Here is a 21947-nt window from a genome sequence, read left to right as displayed (position 1 = left end):
CCTATTACTCTATCATCTTCTCTCCCCCCATGTATTGGTCTCTCCTATAGGAAAACATGATATCTCACATTGGTTGATACCATTTGAGACTAGATTTTCTCTACTTCTATAATGAATTGTACTTTACAAAGAAGTGAGGGTTGAAGAGAAGTATGACACCTTTCTTTGGGACTATAGATCAAGCCCAAATCTTTATGCCACATACTATGGTTCAGTGATCCATGGAAAAAGTCTATCAGGCATGGATAGATACTTATCACTATGTACACACATCTAACCCAGATTCCCCCATGGATATCTTCTGTGAATCTGTTCTTTCCCAAACCTTTCTTTCCTTTTGGAAATGGTATGATATTTTATGAATGCCTTCATTTAGGAGATGGGCAACATCCCTGGCCATGGAGGTCAGAGACTGTGAAGTGTAACTCAGAATCTATTTGTGTCTTTGCCTTTAATCATAAAATACTGCAATTTCCAGACATCTCTTGGGTTGGCTGCAGTTGGTGACTAAATTCAGTCTCATAATACATATGTAGCTTCTAGGACAAGCCCTTAAAGAAACAGTAGGGACAGTCCTTTTTTGTCCATGCTTCTCTGTCTTCCTTCTGCCTAGAATGTAGGCACCATGGTTAGAGAAAGGTTAATTATTTGAAAGGCACAGAGAGATGAACAAGAGCAGTGCACATAAGACTATGGAGACCCGATTCTCTATCTGGCAGTCACTGTCAAAAGCATTTAATTTGGGGTTCATAGTGCCAGAGAGTAATGGAGTTCAAGTCTATTATCATGGAGAGCATGGTTGAGGCAGATGCACATGTTGGAGCAGTAACAAAGAGTTTACATCTGATCCACAAGCAGAAGTTGGGGAGCAGGGCAGAGATATTATGGCTATTTAACTGCAAAGCCCACCCCCTTGACATGCCTACGACAGTAAGGCCACACCTTTTATTTATTAGATATTTTCTTTATTTACATTTCAAAAGTTATCCCTTTTCCTAGTTTCCCCTCCAAAAATGCCCTATTCCCTCCCCCATCCCCTGCTCCTCAACCTACCCACTCCTCTTCCTGGCCCTGGCATTGCCCTATTCTATGGCATAGAACTTTCACAGGACCAAGGGCCTCTCCTCCCGTTGATGATCAACTAGGCCATCCTCTGCTACATATGTAGCTAGAGCAATGAATCCCACCATGTGTTTTCTTTGATTGTTGGTTTATTCCCAGGGAGCTCTGGGGGTGCTGGTTAGTTCATATTGTTGTTCCTCCTAGGGGGCTGCAAATGCCTTCAGCTCCTTGGGTACTTTCTCTAGCTCCTTTATTGGGGGACCCTGTGTTTCATCTAATGGAGGGCCATGAGCATCCACTTCTGTATTTGTAAGGCACTGGCAGAGCCTCTCAGGAGACAACTTTATCAGGCTCCTGGCAGCAAGCTCTTGTTAGCATCCAAAATAGTGTCTGGGTTTGGTGGTTGTTTATGGGATGGATCCCCATAAGGGCACATGTTCCACTATGTTTATAGCAGAATTATTTATAATAGCCAGAAGCTGGAGAGAACCTAGATGTCCCTCAACAGAGAAATGGATACAGAAAATGTGGTACATTTATACAATGGAATACTATGCAGCTGTTAAAAATAATGAATTTATGAAATTCTTAGACAAATGTATGGATCTGGAGGATATTATCCTAAGTGAGGTAACCCAATCACAAAAGAAGTCATTAGATATGCACTCACTGATAAGTGGATATTATTTCAGCAGCTCAGAATACCCAAGATACAATTTGCAAAACACATGAAACTCAAGAAGATGGAAGACCAAAGTCTGAATACTTCGATCCTTCTTAGAAGGGGGAACAAAATATCCATGAAAGGAGTTACAGAGACAAAGTTAGGAGCAGAGACTGAAGGAATGGCCATCCAGAAATGCCACACCTTCTAATCCTTCTTAAATAGTTCCACAATAGAGGACCAAGTATCCAAATACATGAGCCTTTGGGAGGCATTCTCATTCAGACTGGCACAGGCATCAGTTAGCTTTTGTCACATTACCGAAATACTAATAATTTAAAGCTCAATATTAGCTTTCCTAAAAGATGGAGCAGAAAGCTGCTGTTTGACTTTGATTTAAGGAGCAACATCTTTTTAAACACTTAAAACCTAGAAGGTGGCTTCTGTCCTCTGTGACTGCTAATGTCAACTGTCAGTTTTACAGACTCCAGAATTACTAGACAAAGCTCTTGGGATATCTGTGGGAATTATGTTGGCTGTATTACATACTGTGAGAAGATTTGCCTACTGGTGATGATGCCACTCTCTGCCTGCAACCTTGGACTACGTAAGTGGACACTAGAAACTAAGCAGAAATTATCCTTTAACACCACTTGCTTCTAGTTATGGATCAATGTGATCAAAGGCTTCAAGCTCTGGACACCTCAACATCACTGCCATGATCAACCATATCATGAACTATCATCCAAACTAAATCCTTCCTTCATTGGTTGATTTTTGTCAGAGTATTTTATCATAGCCGTAGGAAAAGAAATGAAGACATTTCTCTGTCTCACCTAGCCTTGTAGAGGCACCTTTCTACAGCAAGAGATCTAAATGTTTACAGAGTAGCCTGGAAAGCTCTTTTCTGAGTAGATTGTAGGTGTTATCCCTGCCCATAGTAGCCAGCAACAAAAAATTGACCCACCCAGCTGTCAGAATAAAGCAGGCATGTACAAACCTATCAAGGGCCAGCGAGGATGGAATAATTCCTACTGCCTGGGCAGTACAATGCTTCATAATTGTCTATAAAATACATGAGCTATTACTCCATCACTCACAAACACAATTGTGTCCCCTCAATTTAAAACAGGAAGTGGGGGGAAGCAGGCAAGAAACATTCTTTGCTTTCTAGTCTTTCAAATCAGATAGCAAAGCCATTCAAAAGCAGAGAGAACTACAAAGGACTGCTGTCCTACATCAGCACATCTGGTGCCTGGGGCATTGAAGCCTTCTAGCACAGAGCGATGGACTTGAGAGTTTGTCCTTTCCTTGCTATCTTCCCTTCCCTTTAGCAGTTCCTTGCTGTGCTCACCATTCCAGAGTGCTCCCATGACTACGGCTGGTACAACTCCATCTATAAATGACCTCAGCAGAGCTCAGGATTGATTCAACCTCCCTTATCTGTGTGATTAGCTTAGCTACAGAGCAGATATTTGGTGCTTATCAGCCCATTAAAGAGTCAAAGAATGCTGTTACCAGTTTTTTATCTGTGAAATGCACACAAAGCCCTGCTGATTATTCTATTAATTTGTTAATGAACCTGTCCACGGACAGACTCTTGGTTCCTTTGGAAGGCAGGATGGGGAATTGAACATTTAAAGGAGCGTAAACCTTCAGAAGTAAAACTTGAAAGTCTGAAAGTGCTTGTGGATGCTGAGGTACACATGCTTAAATTTGTGTTTTTAACTCCTTTGAAATCTTCTACTGAAGCAGAAGCATGCCGAGGGGTGGAGAGATTGGAGTGGAAATAACTCAGTGCCTGATGGAAGCAGACTTGAGCCCACACAGACTGGAGCAAGACATGAAGACAGGAATTGTGAATTGATTCACACATTTACTAGGTTTGCTCAGTGTCTAATCCTTGTTCAGAGTCTGTAACTACTCGTAGATGGCAATTCCACCCCAAACTAGGATTCTGGTTTACTTTTTCTTGTGTATACTGTTTCAAACATGGGGGTCTATTACAAATTCATGCATTTTGTAGTCTCAAAAATTCAGAAAATTCCAGAAGGGCAGACATGCTCAAAAAGAGGGCTAAAGAGTAGCTTCATGGGCCAAGGACATCTGGCTGCATCACGTTGGCTACAAGGTTAAGCTCAGACAGCAGGCTAGATTCATAGCTGCACTAGGACAGTGAGTCAGGCATGAGAAAGCAGTTGAAATGGAGTGAGGCATACCTGCTGAAGAATCAGCCCCTCAGAACCCGAGCACGCCTTCAGTAAAAATCAGAGGCTATACTCCTTTACAGAATTTTTGGGTGGTTTTGTTTGTTTTGCTTTAGTCATATATAATAGATATCATGAACGTGTCCAGTCCTTTGAAGACAGTTGCATGTATTTAGATTGCAAAAGTGTTGGCTGTGATGGGGTTAATCAGCTGGGATAACCTCTCTATAAATGACTCTCAGTGGAACAGATATGCCTCATATGGGATTACCCAATTTTGCAAGGGCCAGGCATCTTGTCTGTATATGAGTAGTGAGGCTTATCTCCCTCCTCTTCAAAGACCAAGTGAGTAAGAGTCTCTAGAAGATGGTTTGGGACAAGGTACATAATACTTCTCCAGAAATTCCAACATTCCCTTCAGCAAAACCTGATTCTCTCTATCATTGTAGGTACTCCTCCTAATAGCTCTTTAGTCTAACACCTTGTTCCATCTGAGAACCTGTTTCCATGGAGTCTAGCCTAATATACCTGCTAATGTGGATGACCTGTACATAAACATGCCTCATGAAAGAGTCACAGCAAGAAGACTATGCAAATGTGCCACATTGTTAAAGACATTAGTATGTATCATGGAATTAAGGGGCATTTAATTTAAAACTTTTGTTTATGTAACCAAAATCTGCATGCCTGGAAGTTTCCACTAGACATAAAACACCCTTTGATGGGCAAAGACCACCTCCTAGGTGTTTCTATTTAGGTCTTATTTAGCATAAAACATTGAGTTTAATTAACCTCTCTCTACACATTCTTTATTCTTTCATTGTCTTTCCATGCTTAGCCTCCCTGTCCCATCTACTTGCATTTGGATTGTCCTGTTTACTCTTCCAGGCAGGGCTTGAAAGGTATCTCCAGAATGAAGCCAATTCTTCCACGCCTGAGACTAGAAGTAGTCACCATATTAATGTTTGGGGTAGCAGTATGCTGAAATGTGCATCACAAAGAGCCATTACAATGCTGTCTTTTCATGGTGTCCATGCATAGAATGAACAGTAGCACAGTGCTTTCTCTTCATGGTGTTGATCTACAGTAGCGCTGACAGCATAAGGCTTCTAGCATGCTGTGAAGTGCTTGGCCTAGAGAAAGAACCAATCATTATCTGATAATAAACAAAATTTGTGAATGAATGGGTGAACAAATCAACCAGAAAATGCTACATGCAAGAGAGGCAGCTTGCTATAGAGCATGCTTATAAGAAGTAGAATATTCTTCCAATATTTAAAGAGACATTAAATAATCCTTGTAACATAATAAAGAAATATGGACTGGATCAAGGTTTTATGAAGTAAATCTGTAATTGATTTAATAACTGTGAACACTTTTCTGATTAATAAATTAGTGCCAATTTCAAGTCTCCAGTGATGGTTTTAAAACTGTATCTTGAATCATATCCTTTTCCACATTTTTTATCAATGTCTTGAACAGAGAAGCTAAAAGCATACTTGCCAAAATTTATGGCTGATGTGAAGCTAGGTAAAATAGTAAATGAATTGCAAGACAGAAAATAGGATGCAAAAATATCTCAAGAGGCTAGAATTATGAGCTAGGTTTGCCAAGCTGACATGCAAGGAAGAGAAATAGAAAGCCCTGCCATCCATTCCTGAAGCAACTGTAAACCAGAGAGAAACGAGAAGCTGAGCAGCATCCTTGGTACCCTTCCTCTGGGAACTTGGCTATACTTAAGAACACAATGGGCTCACATAACGAACCCACTTTTTAAATGTTGTCTGAATGTTCTTAATGACAACAAATGACACATTTGCAAATGGGAAAAAGTTAATGCAAATTTAGAAAACATGATTAGTAACAATCTAGCTTCAATTTTCTTAGAAAGGGATAGATGATCACTATAAGCGGTGTTGAGACCAGAAAAACTAAGAAGGATAAGAGTTTAAGAAGCTTTGTAGTTTATAGAAATAAGGCTCTAGCCAGGTAACTAGAACAGAAACAAGAGAAGTCAAGAGAGGTCATGGTTATAAAAGTGGAAAGGCCAGGGGAATCGAGCTCTTCTTAGATATCTTTAAGATATATTTTATTTTATGTGACTGAATATTTTTGCCTGCATTATATACATCACATACATGTCATGTCCACAGAGGCCAGGAGGTGTTGGATCTCCTAAAACTAGATTTTCAGGTGGTTATGAGTATAAGGTGGGTGCTGGAAACTGAATCCAGGTCCTCTGGAAGATGAGCCAGGGCTCTGAACTACTGACTACTGCAGCACCTCTTCTTGCATATTTGAAGGGTTAGAATGTACTTAGTGAAGTCAGATATAGAAGCTTTTTTCCATGCTCACAGAAGAGACATTTTTAATCACAGCTCTGCAACAACCTGTGAGGGTCATTGTAAGAAGAGTGAGCCATACTGTGACTAGTTACTACAGGCATCTAGATGGATAATACCCAGTGGGATAATACCAAATGGGAACCCTCTGGTACAGCTTCATCTGTTGCAGGGATAGAGTCCCTGATCTTTTGGTTTCTCAAGATGCTATAGTTTGATATAAAGTAGACTTGCTTTACAACTCCAGAAAGCACACCTATGCTTAAGTCAAGAAAACTTCTCTAAGAATTAAACTTACTTAACCCCTAAAGCACTAGTTATCTTCTTTTCCTCCAAAGTTTCTGCCATAATGGGGAGTCTTATATTTGTTAGGAGGACAGAATGTTTGGTTTTTAATGTACCTTTCATATCCAAGTCCAAGGGAAAGTTAGAAAGTTAGAAGATCTGGAGCAGTCAGAAGGCATTGGCATATAAAATGGATATATATATATATATATATATGATGAATATATATATATATTCCCATCATATTCTTCACAGGTTAAAGATATCATGTTTAAAATTGCACCTAATATAATTAACATGGAACTACATTTGGGTATAAAATATCCTCCATAGGCTTATGTGTTAATAGTATGTGCCCAGATAGTGGTACTGTTTGGGGATGTTGAAGAACCTTGAAGAGGTGGAACCTGGTTAGCAGAAGTGGTTCACTGGAGTTGGGTATTAGTAGTCATCACCTTGCTCCTCTCTTCCCAGTTAACTCTCCAATTCCTGCTATCTAACAGGCAACAACCACACATGCTGGCTACCATGTATCTGTCTATCATCAAGCACTTCCCTGCCATGATAGATTGTATGCCCTCAAACTGTGAGCTAAAAAGAAATCCTTTCTACCTTAAATTTCTTCCTCTTAACTATTTGGTCATAGCCACAAGAAAAGTAGTTAAATGGAAAATTGGTACCAAGAAGTGAAGTCATTGCTGCTGCTAAGAGAGAACTAATCATGTTGTTCTTAGGCAGTTGGAACTGATTTCTGAGGAATGAAGAAGAGTATGAAACCAAGGTCCACAGAAATTTCCAAAGGGCATAAGCACAACTTAATCAATCATTCTGGTTGGAGTAAAAAGAATAAGAATGAGCACAGTAACAGACAATAAAGACTATGCTCAAGAACTTTCAGAGGGGAAGAAAGACAGTATTAGAAATTAGGTTCTAGGCAACTTGTATTACAGTGTCTCAAAGAATCTGACTAAGTTTCACTTGTGGAAATTTAAGTGAAAGTGAAATAAAAATTGATAATTAATTTTACTTGTCAGAGGATGTTTCAAAGCACTATAGCATTAGGGCTGTATCATGGTTGTTCCTCAGTGCTACTAGCCAGATTCATTTATAGAATATGAGAAATACACACACACACACACACACACAGTTTGCACCAGGGCAATAAAAAAAGGTACCTTTAAGGAAAAATTCCATAACATTGAGACCTCTAGGGTATAAAAATGCAAACTCATTTGGAAACTTTCTCTTGAATAGGGTAACTGAACAAAGCAGTATCCCGAGTATCCTGATCCAGAGTATGTAACCAGTCATTTGATTTTATAAGGGTTCACAGTTAAGATATCACCCTGAATCTCAAAAGAGAGTTTGGACTTTGGTTTTGAACAATATTGGGAATGTTGATGTCTATAGGGATTTTTGAAGTTGGACATTATACAGTATGCATTTTACATGAAGAGATGAGTATGAGGCTCTCAGAGCCTGAGGTAGAATATAATTATTTGGATGAAATGTGTCCTCTATAGGCTCATGTCTTTGAGCATTGAATAACTGGCTGGTGGTATTGATCTGGGAGGCTATGGATTCTGACTGAAGGAAATGGGCCTCTAGGGGTGGTGTGCCTTTGGCTTTACAACCCAGCACTACTCCTACATCAGTATATCTCTCTTTCCTGTTTGGCATCATTTAACAACCATCTGGTCCATGTTCCCACCACAGGATCAACTGCCCTCATGTTTTTCCATCACGGTGGACTATATTCCCTCTTTGCACCAAAATAACTCCTTCCTCTTTTAATTTGCTTCATAATGTGTCTTTGATCACATCAATGGGATGTCATAAATGTACATGCCAAGTATCTTACCTTGGCATTGGAGCACACTGTAGTTAGTATGTTGTTTGCCTTTGTGAACAGGTGACTGACTAGGAACTATGGTTTGTTGTTGCTACCTAACACTGCATGAAAGTATCATACTACACAGCCCTAGGCTGGGAAAAGATAACATTTCAGAGCCTGGGGTTAAGATTTAAATACATATTTGTTAATTTAAAAGTATCACGAACTAAAAAAAAAAAAATACCTTAAGTAAAAAGCCATTGCAAATGGAGGATCTTTCAGTATGTTAGAGTATTGGTATCTCTACTACAGATGCTAAATTTTGCCATTAATGAACTAAAACAGAAAATACATGAACAGATAGATAAAGCCCTGCTGCAGGGCAGAAGGCTGTCTGGATTTAAATTGTAAGATAGTTTTCTATCTCCTAGATAAAAGTTCTCTCTTGGGTATGATTTTGCCTCACAAGGAACTTTGACCAGGCACACACACATTCTCTATCTATCTATCTATCTATCTATCTATCTATCTATCTCTTTTGTGGGGTGTCATTGTTGGCATGTCATAAATACCTCAGAGAGCACATTTTTCTGGCATCTAGTGGGTAGAGATTAAGAATAGGCTTAAATATCAAAACCACAGCATAACCCCCACAACAAAGAATTAAGAGATCAGTTAAGACTGAAAATAACGATAAAGATCAATTCTTCTGAAATAGCCCTTTGTCCCATTTATAACATCCTTAGCATCAAGCCCAACCTCTTCCTTGAGCTTTGGAACATAAAGTATTAGAGAACCCTGCAAAGTCTAGGAGGGACTTAATTCTGATCATTGCAAAGCAAATGTAAACATTTCTCAAAAGCATTTTTTTATTAGTGGAATATTGCATAGAAATTCAACTCCCTCCCCCCCCCCAAAAGCCAAAATTATGCTGGGAGATCTTCTGAGTGAGAAAACTAGGTTTGTCCTTGGCTTTACCCTTAGCATTCTGGACATTTTCAGCTTTCTGACCAGGACCCACAGTGGTTACCCATGGTTGTAGCTGTTCATCCATGTTGAAGTAGACGGGAATCTTCCAAATGGATGATAATAGTGTTTTCTAACCCTCCTCTTCATCCCATTCACCAATTCAGTCAATGGCTACAGGGGGTGGGGTAACTGCTCATCTTTTTTTTTTTTTCTTTTCTTTTCATGGCAAATCTTACTCAGTCTCCCTTGGTCTTACGGCTGTTCTTTACACAGAAAAACAAAGTGTTGAATTTTGCCAGATAAAACATCTCTCAGACTAAAACAAATATAGATCTTTCAATTTCCATGGCCTGAATGATCTTTAGTTAATATACAATATCCCAAAATGAAATATTTCAAATAATGCTATAAATTATTTTTAAACTGTACTTATCTAGTCTATGTCATTTCTCCAAATAATTCCAAGTTTCATTAAAATAAAACTCAGCACAGCATATCATATTTAGGTAATTCAACAATGGTTTATTTAAACATTTTCTTTAAATATGAAGTATTTAGGAATGATAAAGATAATTACTCTTTGGAAGTATAATAGTTCATTTGACAGAGGAATTAAATGCAAGGATACTTTCTAATAAAACTTTGAAAATTAAAAGGATTCCTTCCTCCATCCTCTTTGTAACATATTTTAAAGAAGAAAATGGTTTTAAAATGCTGCTCGTTCTACTTGCTCAGAACTCCACACTACAGCGTCTCTGTAGGGTTCCTCAATATTACTTAGTGCAGATGAGCCCTGTGTTCCTCTGAATCCTCAGGGTGGTGTTTATACATGCAGCAGGTGATGAATTGGTTGAGGACAAGTGTCATAAAAATGCAGTGCTGTAATCAATTCCAATTCTCCTGTACTAGACTGTGTGTGGGACCAGCAGTTGCCACTTTAAGACATGAGGGATTGTTGGTATGAAGACAGTTAGGATGTGGCAGGTGCAGCAAAGATTTTCTGTTCTCCTTAATTTGCTTAAAAGCAGGACACAGATTTACAAAGAAAAGGACAACCTGTCCCCAAGATCATGGGGATGTGAGTGTGTTAACCACCAGAGAACCCATTAGATTTTCTTCCTCTTTGATTTGTGATGAAATGCTAATTAAGGTTCACCAACTAGTCTTTAAAGCACCATTAGTGTGTTTCCACAAGTCGCTGGCCCTATATACACAAAAACGTTTTCTGTTGTTGTTTCTCAAACGTATACAATATGTTCACTGTTTTTTGATATACAAATTGGAATTCAAAACCTTTTCTCAGATAACTACTTATTCTCGCTGTGTCCTCCACATACTTCTGAGATATACATACTAATTAATCAGCTTGGTTTAGATTTTATAATATGTTTTGATAAAAGGGATATATTCTAACTAAGACCCTATGAAGTAGACACAATTTATTCTTATGAAGTCCTATACCTTCAAGACAGTCTGTCTCTGTTTATTTCTTTGCTACCTCAAAGAGGTTTTTTTCTTCGATTTCTGGTTTACTTCTCATAAAGCAAGGTATGACAGCTTCTGTAATGAGACTAGACCTCCAAATCCTAGCCAGAGTAATTTCATCTTGCTATGAGCTTCCACCTAGTTGTTTTATGTGCCAGACTGCAGACAAACAAGCCATCCTTCCCATGGTGGGACTAGCAGGATCCCTGACTTAGACAAGTACCACACACAAATGCTTAGAAACATAACTATACCAGAGTTTGATTTAGTCTGTGCCTTGGGTTTCTGAACCTATAGTCACATTTACTGCTTTGACACTCAGTAGTTCCAGCAACCTATGTTTGCATCAATTCTGCTATGGACTTATAAGAGACTGGTAAGTGGGGGACAAGAAGGGTTAGCAACTTCTGGGAAAATGCAGCTGCTGTAGACATCCACCATTTCCTAAGTAACTCCTAATAAGTTCATTTCACTCATCAAGATGAACTTGAAAGAGTCACTTTTGGGACTGCTCAAGCAAATCACAGTTGGGGTTATGATGTTAATTTTACATCTCCCAAGGAAGGTCATGCGCCAGCTGAAAGGCCTCAAAGCTCATTTAAGCACTGCCATCCATTCATTTATCAGCAGATCCCAGAAGCCTATGAACCACAGCTATACTTCTAGACGCAGGATGTTCAGGAGACTGACACCTTGAGTTGCATGCTCTGCTCTATCCCCTGAGATGACACCTGGAGAAAGCATTCATTTTAATGGGCACAACATGGGATCCAGAAGAGGAAAGGAGAAGTATCTTACATTCTAATCTGAACTGAACAAAGCTATGTCTTAAGCTGGACATTTTGAGCATCAATCTTGTCCAGTTTATTTATCATGTTTTTAGCTTGCCTTTTTCTGTCCAGCTCATATCACCATGTCTTATATTCAGAGAACTCTTCTATTATCCTCCCAGTTTCCTACAAACAGAAGAACTGATGGGTGCTTACATATTTGTTTCCAGTGTATATCATAGTGAAACATATAGCAATCAAAATGAAAGTAGTATTGCTCCAGGCAACATACAGGATGAAACTAATAATGCAAACACAACTTCAAAAGATTACAAAACTGTCATGTTCTCTTCTAAATTGAAAGACACTGAACAATATACAGTTTAAATGCACATAGATACAACAGACACAAAAAATGCACAGGTAGTTTGAGACGTGGGTATCCATTATTCCATAGAGAAAGATAGAAGATAGGGGAAGCTCTCACAGATATAATTCAGGGGTATTTTATGATTTTATGACCAACCAGGTACCAGGGTCACAAATGAAATCTTACTCTTTGCCAGCACATAGCAGCCCATCACCTACTGTATTTGTTAGCTATGCCCAGGAATAAGAAGATAAAAACAAAAGTCGGACTTGAACATTCTCCACATGTTTCACATATACACACATATCACCATTCTCAGAAAATCTTGTGTAGTATGGTATCTCGAGGAGTAGAATCTATCAGATACATATAATGCATCTTATGTTCTTGGCTCATGAATCTATTGAAGAATTTTTCTCCACAGAGACAAACAGAAGAGCTAGAAAGATGGTTAAGAACCCTTGTTGATCATCCCAAGGATGATCAGTTCCCTGCACCCATATCAAGCTGCTCATAGCTGCCTGTGAATCCAACTCCAGGAGATCTGACACCCTCTTCTGGCCTCTGTGGGCATCCTCTTTCAAGTGTGCATACTCATACAAAGACCGACTTATGTATATTTAAATTTTTTAAATTTAAATTTAAAACAAAGAAGTGTTGTTTTTAAACAAAATCCCCAACATTTGATTTACCAAATGAAGGCTCAGGAGTCAGATGCTATGGTGAAAGCCTGTTAGCTCAGAAAGGCAGGGAAACATCCAGCTGACCTTCCTATGCCACTGGCATCCTAAAAGGAAAAAGTCCCTTTCTTTCTCCATATTGTCTTAAATACCATTCAACTGAAAGACCCTCCTGTCTCTCCTGGGTTTTCTTACATTTACTCCCTGCTAATTGGCTACTTGCTCCCCTATTGGCATATCATTTAGTTTATTTAGCTCTTGTTTACAGAAAGTTCTTGGGTAAAAGGTGCATGCTAGGGCTGAGCCACACCACAACAAGATTTTCCATTTCAAAATCTTGGGGTTCACTATATGATCAAATATCCTGCGACAAAGAAGGATGCAACATTAACCAAGACTAATGTTTGTGTAACAGAAACCTGAAAACTACTTGTAAAGGAACCATCCTCATGTCCTTTTGAAAATGTCACCTCTGAGTCCTGCCCTGGATTGAATGAGTCAGAATCTGATCATGCAGCTTTGCTTTTTAATATCCATGTCGGTTGCTTTGACAACCCACACCAACTGATGGCTCAAACAATACACTTCTTTTTTGTATTCTCTCATCTGGAAATCCAAGATCAGAGTGCCACCAGTGCCAAGCTCTTGATTAAAACCATTTGCCTGATCTGCACAAAATCATCTTTCTGCCTTACTCTTAGAAGGTGTGCAGGAGTGAGAGGGGAGCTAGTTAGCTCTCTGGCCTTTTATACAGGGAGCTAAATTCATTCTCTAACATCATGATTTCATTATTTCCCACACAAATGTTCCATTCCTACCAACCTTCAGAGATTCTGGGACAATTCATCACTTGAGAGCCACAATCGGGAACCCCCTGTGGGTTAGTCTCATTGTAGTTGCTTATTTATGGTACCAGTACCAGTCACTGCCACTTGGCCATTATCCAGCTTTCCTGTTCATCCCTAGATTTCAGAAGATTACCAACTCTACTGTAGGCTCACTGCTTGCTAACATGGGAAGCATAGTGTATACATAATTTTGGCATGGCAGAAAGGCCAATTTGAATGTTAGTCTTCAGCTGGTAGAAGCTGCATTCATGGTGGAAAGAAATAGTTTGTTTTGGATGCCATAGGTTGTATAGTCTTTACCAAACTTGGCCATGCCTTCATGAATTTGGTCCCAACAGGCAATGCCACACAGAGATCCAAGTACCTGGTAGCTAGGTGCCACCTGATAGAGGATGAGATCTCACTTGTCCATGGACAGTGTTCATACTGTAAATAATTTTTTTAGAAAAGAAAATGTACCTGATTAGGAGAATAAGGAAACAGCCTAAAACTAATATGAAGACTAAGTAAAGAAATTATTTATTATGGGGGAGGAGCAAAAATTGGTGGCTCATTGGTTTATATTGGGGTTATATCTCCACAAATCCATTCATTACTTGGAAAACAGCATTTGTTTTTGCATAAGAAAATATCAAAAGCCAAAACATCCTTTCATGTACTACACTCAGATTTGCCTGCTGTTGGACTGACCTTCCCAACATAAAGCTTATTTTGTACTAAAGCATGAACTACCTTGTTATTTCTTAAATACCTATATCCATCTGACCACCTACCTATGTCTTAGGTCATTCCTAAAGCAATTTGTTACAGTGCCCCCATAGCTGGTAATCTGTGATACAGCCCTAGCATAGCAGATTTAGCTGCCTTCTGGAATTTATGGAGTAAGAGACTCTTCAATGCAACTCACTATACAGTATGGGTCATGTGCCTCACAATCCTGTGGCTGTTCTGGAGCTGTCACTTGCCTCTACTGTCTAGTAGCAAGTGATAGGATCATACCTCAGGGCTCTAGCCCAGGAAAAGCAAAATTCAACAGGTGAACCACTAAGTTTCTGCTTACTGACCACTGAAACGCTGAAAAAGTTCTAGACCAAAACCCACTGATATCCCAATGGGCCCATCATAAATGGAAAATATTGTAAATGAATTTAGCCAATTCAACCCACTAAAATGGGTATTTGTATCTTTTTTGTCTTGCTTACCCACCTTTTCTTCCTTTTCTTTCCTGCCTTGCCCACTCTCTTTCTCTCTCTTTTTCCCTCCCTCCCTCTGTCTTGGTTTCTCTCTTTCTCCCTCTTTCTGTCTCTCTCTGTCTCTCCCTCACCCACCTCTCCCTCCCTCCCCCTCTACCTCCCCCTCCCTCTCCTTCTCCCCCACCCCTCTCTCCCACTCTCTGTGTGTCTCTCCCTCCCCCCTCTCATTCCTTCTCTCATTTCCTTGGAAATCAAGACAAAGAAACTATAACTAGGACCGCTCTGTTCAACCCCAGCACCCAGAATGCCCAGCTCCATTCAGACATTGCCCTTGGACCATGCAGAAAGCATGGCTTTCTTTGAAGCCTGATGCCCAGGTAGTGAAGAGGGAGGTAGGCAGAGCTGATTGTGTTTAGAGTCAGCCAGTGCATTGTGCAGCTCCTCCTCACCAGGCCTGGAGAGTCAGCAGTATAAAGAATTCCAACTGGGCTTGAACTTGGCAAGAACCTCTTGCTGATTCCAGAGTGCAGAGTTGTGCTGCTGTGCCGTGCCCCAATGACCGCAATGCCTGTGATACATATTCTGTCACCCTTAGCAACAAGCCTCAAAGACAGTTTCATTGTGATGGCTTGGCTTGGGTCAGTGCTCCAATGAGAACTGACAAGCTCACAGCTCTGTGCCCAGCTCCTGAGTGACCTATGTGGAGCCAAGAAGGCATCGCTCCCCATTCTCCGTGTGTGGAGTGAGGCTTAGCGGAGTCGGAAACCCTGTCTTCCCACAGTCCTCACCACCACTGGGCTTTGTTCTTACAGATGATACCTGAGGGTGACTGTGATCTCTGCAGGGAGAGGAGACAAATGGTACCAGAGCAGCTCTGCCTGGCTTTGTTTCCTGAACACTTAGTCCTTGGCCTATGCATGTGGCTTTGTTGGCTTTTCACAAACCTGAGAGAAAGCCCATTGTCCTGTGTAGATATTAGAACTCACAGCTGCAGATGGCCTGCCCCAGCAAGCAAATGCCAGGCATTCTTGCACCCTCCGGGTGAGAAGAACTTCCAGGACCTGATGCTGTTTGGGTGACAGATGCATTGGGAAGGGTGAGAATTGGCCCAGCTGAGGTGACCTCTGAACCAATCCCTCTAGTGAGCAGAGATAAGTGGGGTCAGACAGCCCCTTCCCCATGCCACTCCATGAAGGCACAACTTGATATTTGAATCTAAAGGTTAATTAAGTGCAGCTGCCAGGCAGAAAGGCCACAATCAATTACCATGTCTTCCTGTCCATTCCAGCCTATTCTTAATTATGTTCATTGGGTTTGGGGAGGGAGGTCTTTCAGCTGAGGCATAAGAGAGAGTTATTTGGCTTGGAGCAGATGGATTTGTCCTCGAAGACTACAGCATTCATCTTCATCGCCTATGATGTTCGACTGGCCTGTGAGTGCCAAGAAAATGACTCACAGAGTCAAGCCAGCATTTCTGGGTGGCTCTGTGGGCACCAAGTGAAGGGCTCCCTTGCAGTGCCTCTGTCTTATAAATACCACTTCTCTTGCAACCAGTGATGGCTCTGGAATTGTCCTCCCTGGCAGTGCTGGGAAGCCCAGGCCTGTACTGTGACAGAGGAGCCCCTCCCCCACAGTGTGCAAACCACAAGCACACTTGCTCACCTGTTCACACGTGTGCACATCCTGACCCCCTTGTCATAATTAACTATTTAAAATTCCACTGCTGCTAATCGAAGCTGCATGGGCTGTGTTCTCATTAAGGAGATCAATGCCTGCTGAATATTCACCTCCAGGGGAGGATGTGGTGGGAATGAGCTGATGGGTTCTGTCTGGCTTGCCAGAGCTAATGAGTGGCTTCTGCCATTACAAAGCAGCCACTCGCCTGTAATCAGTCAAAATAACAAGCCCCAGCTCCTTGCAGTGACTCTGGGTGTTCCACATAAATATACATAGGACGACAGTTGCAGAGATGGCCTGCACATCTCAATGAGCATGGCTTGGGGGGTGGGGTGGGGGTGGACGGGGCTCCTTAGATTGAAATGGATTAAAGTCATCTCAATTTTGAGCCTGAATCTTCTCTGCCCCATTTTCTCTCCTCCGGTTGTCTCTCCACCCCCTTCCTTCACAAGTTTTCTACAAAGCTGACTGGTGCAGCCACTTCAGCCCTTTGACTATCTCCAAAGCCACTGGTTTCTACTCTCTAGCCTCTGATTGATCAGGATCATCTTCAAAGAAGCTTCCAAGAAAGTGAGCAAGCTCCAGCCCTTTCTGTGCTTTACCGTGCCTGAGATTTCTCTCTTCCATTCTTTGTTCTCAGGTTCTAGGAAGGCAAAGGTTAGAGAAGAGGTAGGCAAAGAAGAGTTTTCAAGATGAATCACAAACAATCCTGAAGATGATGGTCTGCATAGCATGGGTATATCATAGGCTAGGTTTTCTGGGTTTTAGAGATACGAGCAGATGACCATAGAAGTACAGGACCACCAGAGTCAAATTCAGAGAAGCAAGGCTGTCCTTCTAAGCTTTCAGCCCACAGACAGCAATCATAGCTCACTGGGCTATGAAACTCATTTTCCCTTTTAGGAAATCTTGCATCCTGAACAAAGTTTGGGTTTTAACCTTGGCTCTCCTCTGTGGCCTACTTTGCACACACAGACTCTTCAAGGACTCTTCCAAACCATGCATCTGCATCAGGCTCAGGATCCAGTTGCATCTGTCCTCATGCCTTGCTGCATTTGTCTCTGTTTACTGTAGAATGAGTATAATGAGTTCCCTCCTTATACTTCCCTCAACTGTTTGCAGCAGTCAATATTGTTAAGGGCAGGGTTTGCTCAACAGTAATTAGAATTTCTGCATCCCTTAGAGAGGAGATAATCAGGTGGGCAGGGAGCGCCACAGGCAGGTGGGAAAGGCTCACTCACACGGATGAGCCACATGCCAAAGGAGGAAAAGCAAAGATCAGTAGATGTCACTTCTAATATTGCCCCTCATAGTCTAGTAACATGGGACAGTAAGGAAATAAGCAATGGCAGCTGGTGCCATTCAGGATGGCAGCCCGTCATCCTTTGATCCTTATCAGCCATTAAGAAAGGTAATTAAGCCAGTGTATCGCTGAGTTGGTCGAAAATAATCTGCACCAAGAGCACCGCACAACATCATATCATTGCTGACATCAGGGGACACTTAAGCACCCACTTGCCTGGGGCATGCTGTGGCTGGGTTCTGTGTTACAGAGGGTACCTCGTAGGTCTACTGAAGGTCTGCTTGGTATGACTGCTGTGCAAGTACAGTCCTTGATCTGAGGATGGAGGGAAGGCCAGACTGGAGAAGTAGAAGGATGAAAGGAAGCCAAGAGGGAGAGAAAGTCACTAGCACTCTATGCAGGATTGAATGTGTGGGGTGGGGCAAACTCAGCCACCAATTACCAGGAGGTACTGAGGGACTCACCCTGATTTTTCTGACCTCAGCTGAAAGGAGCCAGCAATTTCTTTGTTGATAGAAATAACAAGAACTGTGTCCAAACAGCGAGGAAAAATGATCTCCTACATTAAGTATTCCTGAACCTAGTTGGTAAAGTCCAGGAAAAGGAACCTTAGCAGACAAACTCAGGCCTCTTTGCCCTCTGCCTTCCTCCGATTCTCAGTTTGCTTTACAGTCAATTGCCATATTTTTAATGTGTCTATTAAGATGAAAGATACAACCCAAATAAAATAAACCAAGGGGAGGAGGTCAAAATTAGGGCTTCAACTTCTGTGGGTCTTAGAGAGTATCTGTGAAATAACAACTGCACCTATTTGTTGGATGGGAAAGCCATGCCAGAAAGTTTGGTAAAGTAGAGACCCTGGAGACACGGTGGGCACACACCTGAGACTTAGGCAACTCCCAGTTCCCTGGCAGACTCCTGACCTGGAACACGTGCCATGCTCCTCACATAAAAGAAATGTATCCTAAGGTCATGTAGGCCCGAAACAGAGTTCTCCATGCTAATGAGGTACCTAGAGGTCCAGAGGGCTTAGCCAATAAGCTTTCTTTCCCAGACATTCCTCCCTGAAAAAGATATTTTATCTCAGGCCCACCCTGGGAATAGGTATGGTATGTCACCCACCCATTTTCTGTCATAAACGACCAATAAACTGTTGAGAACCATGGATTATCTCTCTCATTAAGACCCATGGAAAAGGCATTCAAATACAGAGCTGGAGATTAATTCTCCAGTAGAATGCCTCTATGTACACCCAGCATGTCACTACCAAGCTAAAGAAAGTCACCTGGTGGGGCAAGTCGGAGTTCCCCTTTTCCCCCCTGGTACCAGGCTAGACACTGTCCTCAGCCCTATGGCCCCCAACTCCATCCTCAGCTCTTTTGTAACTCCCAGTGGCACCAAGGTCCAAGAGTCTGAGAACCCCATGGTCCTGGCTTTGTTGCAGGCTCAGAGACCCCCAAACCAGCTCCAGCTTTCCCACATCTCAGACTGGGCTTTGCCACCCCCTAAGCCATGTCTCAGCACTCCTCTATAGGTGGCATGGGATAAACACAGTCAAAATCCCCATGCTCTGCCTCCCCAAGAGGCTGTGTCCAGCAGCAGAGTAGACACTGATTGACACCTGTCCACCTGTTATAAAATGGAGGAGTGCCAAATAGACTCAACATACATCAGCCTCTCTTTGAGCTTGATAAATCACACTGGGCAGCCACAGTGCCATATCAGTCTCTTGCAAATAAAGAGGGAAAGGAAGGAAAGAATTGTTTGAAAATGACATGCTTAGGAGTATGGGATGATTACAACAATATAGGCAATGGTGCTGTAATGGCAAACCTGCCTGGAGTTTTTGCAGAAGTTAAACTTTACACTCAGGAATGTTAGTTCTTCAAGACAGGAGCTTTAGAATGCTGACCTGGTAAACTGGTTGTAAGATTCAGTGCCATTAGCAGGTACAGAGCAGGTAGATGTTCAGAGAAACAGCTCAGCCCCACTCATTCCTACATACATCCAGTTCTTGTCTTAAGATCTTATAGATTGGCCATGATGCTTTCTCAATGTCCCAGACTGTGGAAAAGCCCAGCAGTGGAACTAGACAACCTCTGTGTCTCACCTACAGCACACGTGATGGATTTCTCTATATGGCATTAGTACATCCACAGAGCACTTCACAATGCTTGGCGAAGAAAGGAGTTATAAATGAAAGATATTATTATTAATAACAATGTAGATGAACAAAGGGAAAATGTACTTGCCCTCACTATCCATCACCTCAGCACGATTCACCCAAAGCCCAGGATCTGCAGAAGCCTCAAGGAAAGCCTATTTGCAGAAATCAATAACCGCTTTTTAAAAAATAGATCTCAGCTCCACTGGAGCCGCCAACTCAGGGGTACCTCATAATTCTATGCAACAGTCAATATTAGCTATCACTGCCTCAAATAAAGATTGAATTCAAATTTAGTTAAGACTAGTTTTGTATGCTAATCTACCAACTGATTATTAAATGTATTTACTGAGGGTGTTGAAAAATAGGCTGTTGGGAAAGAAATGGGAAGAACAGCCTGAGTGGGTTTCTGCAGTGTGAGCTATGATGCTAGCACACAGTGATGGCTTCTCCTGCTTCTTATAAAATTAAGTCTTGGGGAAATTGAGTTTCATTGTGTGGGTGGCAAGAAACACAGCTACTCTATGCAGGGAAGGAGGAGCTAGAGTCAGAGTCATTGCACAGCATTGATCCAGCCATGGCTGGCCCAGATGTCCAGAGCTAATTGTACAGAAGGTTAACTTGTATCTCATGATCTGTAAGCAAGAAAGCAGTCGGAAGTACCTTCCTTAAGATCCTCATGGCTATTGGGGAGACTGAGTGTGTTTTATAAAGAAGGCAGGAACAGACTTTGGAGCTCCTACCCAAAATGCTTGGGGACCAACTTAGAATTTAATAGTTATAGACTTCAGGGTATTTGCATTTATAAAACTTTCTTAGGTTGAGGGCCATAAATCTAAACAAAAAGCCCTATATGTTTGTGTCTTAGTCAGGGTTTCTATTCCTGCACAAACATGATGACCAAGAAGCAAGTTGGGGAGGAAAGGGTTTATTCGGCTTACACTTCCATACTGCTGTTCATCACCAAAGGAAGTCAGGACTGGAACTCAAGCAGGTCAGAAAGCAGGAGCTGATGCAGAGGCCATGGAGGAATGTTCTTTACTAGCTTGCCTCTCCTGGCTTGCTCAGCCTGCTCTCTTATAGAACCCAAGACTACCAGCCCAGGAATGGTCCCACCCACAAGGGGCCTTTCCCCCTTGATCACTAATTGAGAAAATGCCTTACAGTTGGATCTCATGGAGGCATTTCCTCAACTGAAGCTCCTTTCTCTGTGATAACTCCAGCTGTGTCAAGTTGACACAAAAATAGCCAGTACAGTTTGGTACACACTTCATAGGCTGTAAGTGATTTTACACACTAACTTTAATGAGTATGTATTCTGTGCTCTGTCATGGGAGATTAAGTAAGAAATTAACATTGTGAAATGCACATTTTAAAAGGTTTCTAGAGGCTGGGTGTGAAGCACAGTGGTCTACACATTGCCTCAGGCACACAGTCCCAGCTCCTCAAACAGAGAAAAGTTCCAGATTTTGGAGTATTGTGGAGTTTTGAAATCAGGACGTCTCAGCCTTTGTTGGGAGGGAAAAATCAATGCTACTTGTAGAGAAGAATGGGGTTCAGAGAAGGGAGAGGTCTAGAACACGTGTGAGGAGCTGAGAAGGCGGACACTTGAGCACCTGAAAGAGAAGTGTGCTGTCAATGGGAGATACAGCAGCCCATCAGTGAACTGACTGGTGAGGATGGAGACACCAGAAGATGTGAAAACAGGGAGGAGCCATGGGTCATTCGCACTCAGGAAGAGAAGCCACCACTCACGAACTATGGAAAGACAGAGGTCACAGTGTATGTGATATACACAGCAGAAATGCTCCCATGGAGTTGGGGGCTGTAGATAAGCAGTAGAGGCCCTTGTCTACCATGCATGAAACTAGGTTTAATCTGCAGCACAGAAAAAGGTCTTTGAGTGTTAAAATGTATCCTTGGCATGAAATTTGTGTACAACTAAGAATTATCCAGAAATGTGTGTCCTGTAAATGTTTGATTATATTCACCAAAACATGTCAAGCAAGTCTGATGGTTATGAAGACATTTGACCAATAAAAGGTTGGAAGGCAATTTTTTATTCTGCTTGCTTTTTCCAGCTCTTCTCCATTT

The 21947-nt window shown here is 41.6% G+C and overlaps 1 protein-coding gene across 2 annotated transcripts in view; it reads right to left on the bottom strand.

The window, feature by feature from the left end:
- Opcml (opioid binding protein/cell adhesion molecule like) overlaps positions 1-21947 on the bottom strand; it is a 1139977-nt gene that overhangs the window by 600581 nt on the left and 517449 nt on the right. The window lies entirely within an intron of this gene.

Source organism: Mus caroli, chromosome 9 (genome assembly GCF_900094665.2).
Source record: "Mus caroli chromosome 9, CAROLI_EIJ_v1.1, whole genome shotgun sequence".
In the NCBI taxonomy this organism is placed as follows: domain Eukaryota; kingdom Metazoa; phylum Chordata; class Mammalia; order Rodentia; family Muridae; genus Mus; species Mus caroli.
This window is presented reverse-complemented; position numbering and strand designations above follow the sequence as displayed.